Source organism: Triticum dicoccoides, chromosome 2B (assembly GCF_002162155.2).
Source record: "Triticum dicoccoides isolate Atlit2015 ecotype Zavitan chromosome 2B, WEW_v2.0, whole genome shotgun sequence".
Lineage (NCBI taxonomy): Eukaryota > Viridiplantae > Streptophyta > Magnoliopsida > Poales > Poaceae > Triticum > Triticum dicoccoides.
In genome coordinates, this window is record NC_041383.1 from 761595793 (window position 1) to 761602942 (window position 7150).

Below are 7150 nucleotides of genomic sequence, written 5' to 3' on the forward strand. Positions count from 1 at the left end.
GCTTGTAAACAAAACCTTGTGGTCTTTTAACGTGCTTTCAAAATTTTGTTTGCTCTTTTTTGAAAATATTCATGTTTTGACATTCTGAGCAATTTTGAAAGGCACGAACATCTTTTAAAAAATTCTGTACAATTTTGAAAAATGCAAATGCTTGTATTTTATGATAAATTTGCAAAGGCGAACAGTTTTTGATTTTTCTAAATAAAAGCGCGGGATTTTTTTTAAAAGAAAAACAAAATACAAAAAATGTAAAAGAAACAAATATCGATAGAAGAAAAAAAAATAGTGGCCTCTGATGGATAGTTCTTGTAGTCCTAGTTTTCAAGTTAGATACTGAAGCCTATCAGGTCTTGTCGCTGGCGATGAGCAGTGAGTAGCGAAAGTTACAACATTCGATCCTACCCACTACCATTTTTCGGTGATTTTTCCCTTTTCTCGCGCAGGACCTAAGGGCCGGCCCAGTCCGGCAACCTCCTATGCGTGGCGCTATCTAATTGATGCTACTCCCCGAATGTACGGAATTTCTTCACTCTTTTAAAAAATGTTTAGAATTACAAATTTTGTTTGTGTTTTTGTAAAAGTTCAGCATTTCAAAATTTTCTTGTGTGAATATTTTTTTCATAATTTCTATATCTCCTATCTTTTATAAATGAGTTCAGAATTTCAAAACGTGCCCTAGTTTTTCAAATATTATTCGTATTTCCAAAAACAAATGTTCTCTTATTAAATATTGTTCACAGATTCAGAATGTGTTCATGTATTAAAAAAAGTTCGTGGAATTCAGAAAATGTCTGTCTTCTCAAATTTTGTTTTCTAATTACAGAAACTTTTTCTGTTTTCAAAAATTGTTCACATAACCTAAAAAATATTCAGTATTTAAAAAGTACTCAAAAAATTCAGTGAAATGCGGAATTTTGTAAACGTTGTTTCGAAACAAAAAACACCGCTTCCGAATGTGTACATAAGACCCCCGTAAAAAAAACGAATGTGTACTTAAGACTCCTGCACTGCCTTAAGACACATGGAGCTGATCGATCTAGTGGCTAGCAGTTCCAATTCAGCACAAGGTGGTCGCGAGTTCGAATCAACTTGCAGTGCGTTCCATTTTTATTTGGCTTTTGCGCCTCCATATATCGGTTAATGTTAGTGGGCCGGCCCAGTAGCGGGTCCTCTCTAGACATATGGCGAATGAATGATGCACCCTACATATGAAAAAGTGGGTATGAATTGTGAAATGCCCCTATTGCCCTTTATACGTTTTGTAAGGGGGTCCAGTAGCGGGACTCTAAGTTTAAACCTTCAAAAGTATGTGCGCTGTCACGACCCCGTTTATGCCACACCGATCTAGCATGTAACACCTCATATCACTTTGCGGCCTCGCGCACGGTATTCCCACGGGTGTCGTCTTAACATGCCCGGGACTGTTTGCGCCTTTTGGCGCACGTATATGATAGTGTCGCTAGCATCCATATAACAAGAACTCGGGCTGACATGGCTAGTCGTGAACCCAAAGTGACACTAACTTACAGGGACAAGCATACATGACCCAGCAACGAACGTCTCGGTCAGCAGCGAGTGAATCCGGGCTGTAGCAGCTGGGCTAGCAGGACTCCGAAGAATCCGGGCTGTAGCAGGCTAGCAGGACTCCGATAGACACCGCGTGACATTTCCCCGAAGGGACAGACACAGGAACAAAGAAGGACACATGCCGGCCAGCCTAAGTGTTCCGGAGCAGTAGCAAGCTACCAGGGCTCAGTGGAAGCACTAGGAGACATTTTCCGATAAGAGAGGCTACTAAGGATAAACAACTAGTTAGTCAGATCCCACACATAGCAATACACATTACACGTACGCATAACATGCAAGTATGTGCTATACAACATGGCATCACAACATAACTCAACAACTCATATAGATAAAGGCTCAGAAGAGCCATCATAGCATTTGTTATGAACAGGGGTCACATGACCCAACATTCCGAGCAAACAAGCAACAAGCGGAAGCATTACACGTTTGAGTACAGACATCTACAAATGAAAAAGGTTAAAGAGCCTGACTATCTACAACATCCGATCAAGATCATAGCTGAGGTACAAGCTACTTGTCGAAGCCCACGAGAACACAAGTAAGATCGAAGTCTCCGCTGCAAAAACATAAATAAAGCAACATGAGTACAAAGGTACTCAGCAAGACTTACATCAGATCCTATCATACATGCATTTGTATCAAGAAGGTAATGTGGGGTTTAGTTGCAGCAAGCCAGCTTTGACTCAGTGGCTATCCTGTTCTACGACTACGAGAAACTTCTTTGAGGTGAGATGGCGCACACGAGTCCACTAATCACCACACAAGACACTACTATGGATTCATCCCCGTCTCCCGACGAGAAGGCCATCATAGCACTCACACTTGTCTTGAGCATTTTAGAGTATCCACTTTAAGTTGTCTATGTACCACGTAAGCATCCAAGAAGTCCATAACCGCAGACCCGGCTATTCGAATAGATCATGTTAACCCTGCAGAGGTGTACTTCTTCACACACGCTCTCGCCACTTACCGCCATGTACACGTCATGTATCTCGACAACCTTCAAGCGGAAGCCTGGCGAGGGTGTCGGCCATGACCTGACTAACCACACAGGACTCTAGTCCAGGTTCATCGCCTATTCGGGTTCCATCTGTAAGGAGATCCGACCGGGGTTTCACTCACGGCCCCAAACAATGTGTGCAGGGTTCCCAAGCCCACCTCGCTGGATGGATCTACGCTTGGTACACCGTGCCACTTGTGCCTAGTCTATCCCAAGTCCACCTGGCCGGGTGCCACTTGGTAGACTACTAACACTACCTACAAACACCAGAAACTAGTTGCGACTCCTGGATAGAGATCAAGTTGGTTAATAAATCGAGAGGGGTCGAGTTACCGGAACCCAATGTGTGGTAGTATCGAGTCATTGGACGACATACATAGAATTCAGTGCTTAAGGACGGTTATAGTGAGACAACCCACCATGTACTCCTACATGGCCTCTCACCGCTACCTTTACCAAATCGTGTTCACACACTTCACTCTCAGCATCAAAACATAGAGCACCGCACTCCAATTCATTCCCAATGAATCATACATGACACACTCTAAGAAATAGCAAGCATGGCATGGTAGGAACACAACATGGCTTCAATCAACTCCTACACATGCTAGTGGGTTTTAACTATTTACTATGGCAATGACAGGTCATGCAGAGGAATGGGTTCAACTACCGCAGCACAAAGTAGCAATTGAATCGTTGTTGTCCTAATGCAATAACTGAGAGCAGGAGCGAGAGAGTAGGATTGTATCCGAATGAATAAGGGGGTTTGCTTGCATGGTAGATCAACAGGGGCACTGCTCCTCAGACAGGTACTCTGGAGCACTCTCCAGAGCAGGACCTATCGAGAAGGAACGGTGTCGACAACCAATACACAAGCATATGCAACAATATGATGCATGAACATGGCATGGAGATGTGATGCTATTTGAGCTAATGCAGCTAGCATTCATTTGGTTGAAGTCCATTTGAATCAAGAATTCAAATGCAACTCCAAGTTAAGCCCTTTATAAATGCCATTTTAGTGTCTCACTTATACAGTAGGTATTAGTTGGTTTGTCATGCATGAAACTAGTACAAATGGGTAGATTGCATTTTCCTGATAATTTTTCGTATATAAATTATTTCAATCTGAGCTACGGTTGAATTTCTATGAATTTTTGAAGTTTATATTATTTTCTGGATTTTCCTGATTTATTTTTATACCAGAAAATAAATAACTGCGTCAGCCTTGCGTCATGCCTGCGTCAGCAGGTCAACAGCGCTGACCTGGTCAAACCTGACGTGTGGGGTCCACACTTCAGTGTCTCAGGGTTAAACAGGGGGGTTAGCTTATCCTAATTAGAGGATTAGTGGTGCTGGGCCCACTAGTCAGTGTCAGGGGGGGTTAATTAACGGTGATTAGCCCTAAGTTAATCACCTGCCTCACGGGGCCCACCTAACGGGCTGGCGAGGTCAACACGGTCAACCCCACCAGCGTTTAGCCTCCGGCGAGGCCAAACGCGGCGGAGGGGCTCGGGATCGTCACTCCGGCGACCAAACACGCGGCGGAGAGCACCTACGCGAAGCCCAGGCTCGCACATCCAGTGGTGCCCTCCGTTTCACCGCAGACGGCCTAAATTGACGGCAGCAACCACTTGGGCGGCGGCCGGAGTTTGGCGGGGAGGGGAGAAGGGCTACGGTGCACGGTAGGGGCCGGGGTTGGTCGCGTTCGTCTCCTGGAGACGTGCTGACCATGGTGGCGTGCTTGGTTGCAGGTGCCCGGAGGTGTGGCTGCGGTGGCGACATGGCCGGCGGTGAGGTGCTACGGCCGTGGTGGGGGAAGGGAGCTACGGTGCGAGAACGGAGGAACGGAGAGAAGGGGATAGGGCAGGAGCTCACTGTGGTTTCGATCGAGTCTTCGGCAAGCTCGGGGGAGGCCGGACGCGAGAGGAACGGCGAGGGCGATCTCCGGCGAGCGGAGATGAAGGTAGCGGCGATGGCGGCTCTCCAGGGCTTCCCGCGTCGCGTGGCTCGACGGAGGGGTAGACGGAGATGTGGCGGAGCTTCTGAGCTTGTCGGAGAGGCGAGGGGGAGGCGGTGGCTACGGCAACGACGAGCGGCGGCGACGGTGGCGTCCGGGAGGTCGAGAGAGAGAGAGAACCAGGGGAGGAGGGAGAGCGATAGGAAGTGAGAGAGGTGCGGGGCGTCGTGGCGACGTCCAGGGAGGCCAGAGTGTCGAGGGGGAGAAGCAGGAGGTGGTGGGGAGACGTGGTCGTCGCCGGACGCATGGCGGCGCGCGCCCGCGCGTGCCCCTGTCCTTCTGTCGTCGCCAGGAGGACGACGGTTGGCGATTGGGCCAGTGGGCCACACCGCTGGGCCAGCTGAGGCACCAGATGGCTGCAGGGCGCCAGGTAAGCTTTCCATTTTCTTTTCTTTTCTATTTTTCTGACATTTGTTTGGTTTAATAAAAATACTAAACCATTTTATTTTCTTATGCCAATTTTTGTAGGGGCTAGTGGTATTATTCCAGAGCTCCTCAATAACTGGCAGAATTTTTGGACAATGTTATATATATATATAACAATATATATCTAAAGCAAATAATTACTACATTAATTCCAAATGCCCAAAATAAATACTTATGAGCTCCTGAAAATATTGGTTTGAATTTATCTCTGTCCAATATTTTCAGAGAGCAACATGAACATTTTCTTGGACCTTTTTGGAGCAATTTTTATATGGGTCATTTCCAGAAATGATTCTGAGGGTTTCACAAATCCCCATTTTAAATTTAAATGGAATTTAAACATGATGCACACATGACTAGCTAGTCTAGGTCATACCAGAACTAGGGATGTGACATGAGCACACACTCACCCAGCAATGTGTGACATCATACTTTTCATCAACAGGTTCAGTTATGAACAATGGGAAACAAAAAATTGTGCCACTCTAATCTAATCACTCTATCTATGTCACACACAATATGGCACATGGCCCACCCCTTTAGATCAGAAAACAACCTAATTAATCTCCACCCAAGTTGAACAGAGAAATAGGGGAAAGGGTCAAAAGGGGAACCTGCCAAGGAGCGATCTGGAAGACGTGGTGGTGGTCGTCGAACTTCCTCTCGATGTTGTTCGTGAGGCACATCCGCCTCACAGAGCAAGCATCGCCGATAGGGACCGGAGTCAAGGAAACAGAGGCCTCCACTAGATGCCATCGGCCTCTGCCTCCACCTCCATTGCTGCCAATCTCCTTTCATCACGCCCATCAATCGCCTCGTATTCTCTTCTTGCACCGTGAAGATTTTAACCTTGGGTCCATGACCAAAACTCATTTTTGAAGCACAAGTCTTAAGTCGCACACACACCCCGCACGCAGATGGATGATTCTTCCTAGTATATATATAGATATGACCTTAGAAGAAGGCAAGGCATGACGGAGAGAAGGAGGGTGCCATGGATCAATGAGGTGGTGTAAGCCTGAATGGCTGGTGGGAATCCCTAGGGAATTAATGACATTGACTATGATGGTCTGTTTTGTTTCGTTTTCGAGAAAGGAATTTATTATGTGGCACAAATTTCTCACAGCTTTTACAATCTCAAAAATGCTGTAGCAAGTTCAAGTTCCTCTGTTTTCTACTTTGTACCAAATTTTTCAAGTCAATCGTAGCTATTCTAGTTTCTTTGAGGATGCCAAGAAAATATTGTTCTAGAGTTTGTTCCTAATATTTTTCTCGAATCAGTCGAGCTATTCTGGTTTCTTCAAGGCTTATGTTTTTAATAATGTTCAATCCGGGCCTTTTTTGATGTTGATGGGCATGTGTAGTCTCTTTTGTCTCAAGTATCTCACAAGAATTACAAGCATCAACCATATGCTAGATAGAGTTTCCATGTGACTAGATCTGGTAACATATCCATCCATCCATAGGCATGGACCCTCAAAAGAAAAAATGATTATATGATCAACAAGTCCGTTAGATCATCAACTACAAACATGTATTTGGTTTGATTGCATCTTTCAAAGACATAACAACATGGCATGTCACACAATGATTCTGATCAACCTTATACATACATTCACTGTCTAATGTTTAGTTTCATCCACATGTCTATAACAATGTATAAATGGAAAAGAACAACTCTCCCAAAAATAAAACATATGCATCATCCCAGTAACAAACGAAACAAAAGACGAGCGCAACAGCTCAATAATGTCCTTCAAGGAAGTGATCACCACACTACTTATATTTCCATCAACTACTGAAGATTGTAGCAAAGAGGGCCCGCTCTTCTCGAAAGAGGATCCTGTTGGAGATATGCCCTAGAGACAATCATGTATGATGATATTTCCTATGTGTTTATGAATAAAGACAGTCCTTGGACATTATCAATGATGTGTATCAGCAAGTACGTGACTTGTTTGTGGGACTATGCATTGTATGATGACTGTCCTAAAAGGTCCCTAGTCGAAAGGGCTGTGTGGACGCGCAACCGACTAGACTATCATATGACACAGTCGATGGCTTGGTCTCACTAGCCATGGAGTATTGGATACTAACCGGATAATATGGACTTGGAA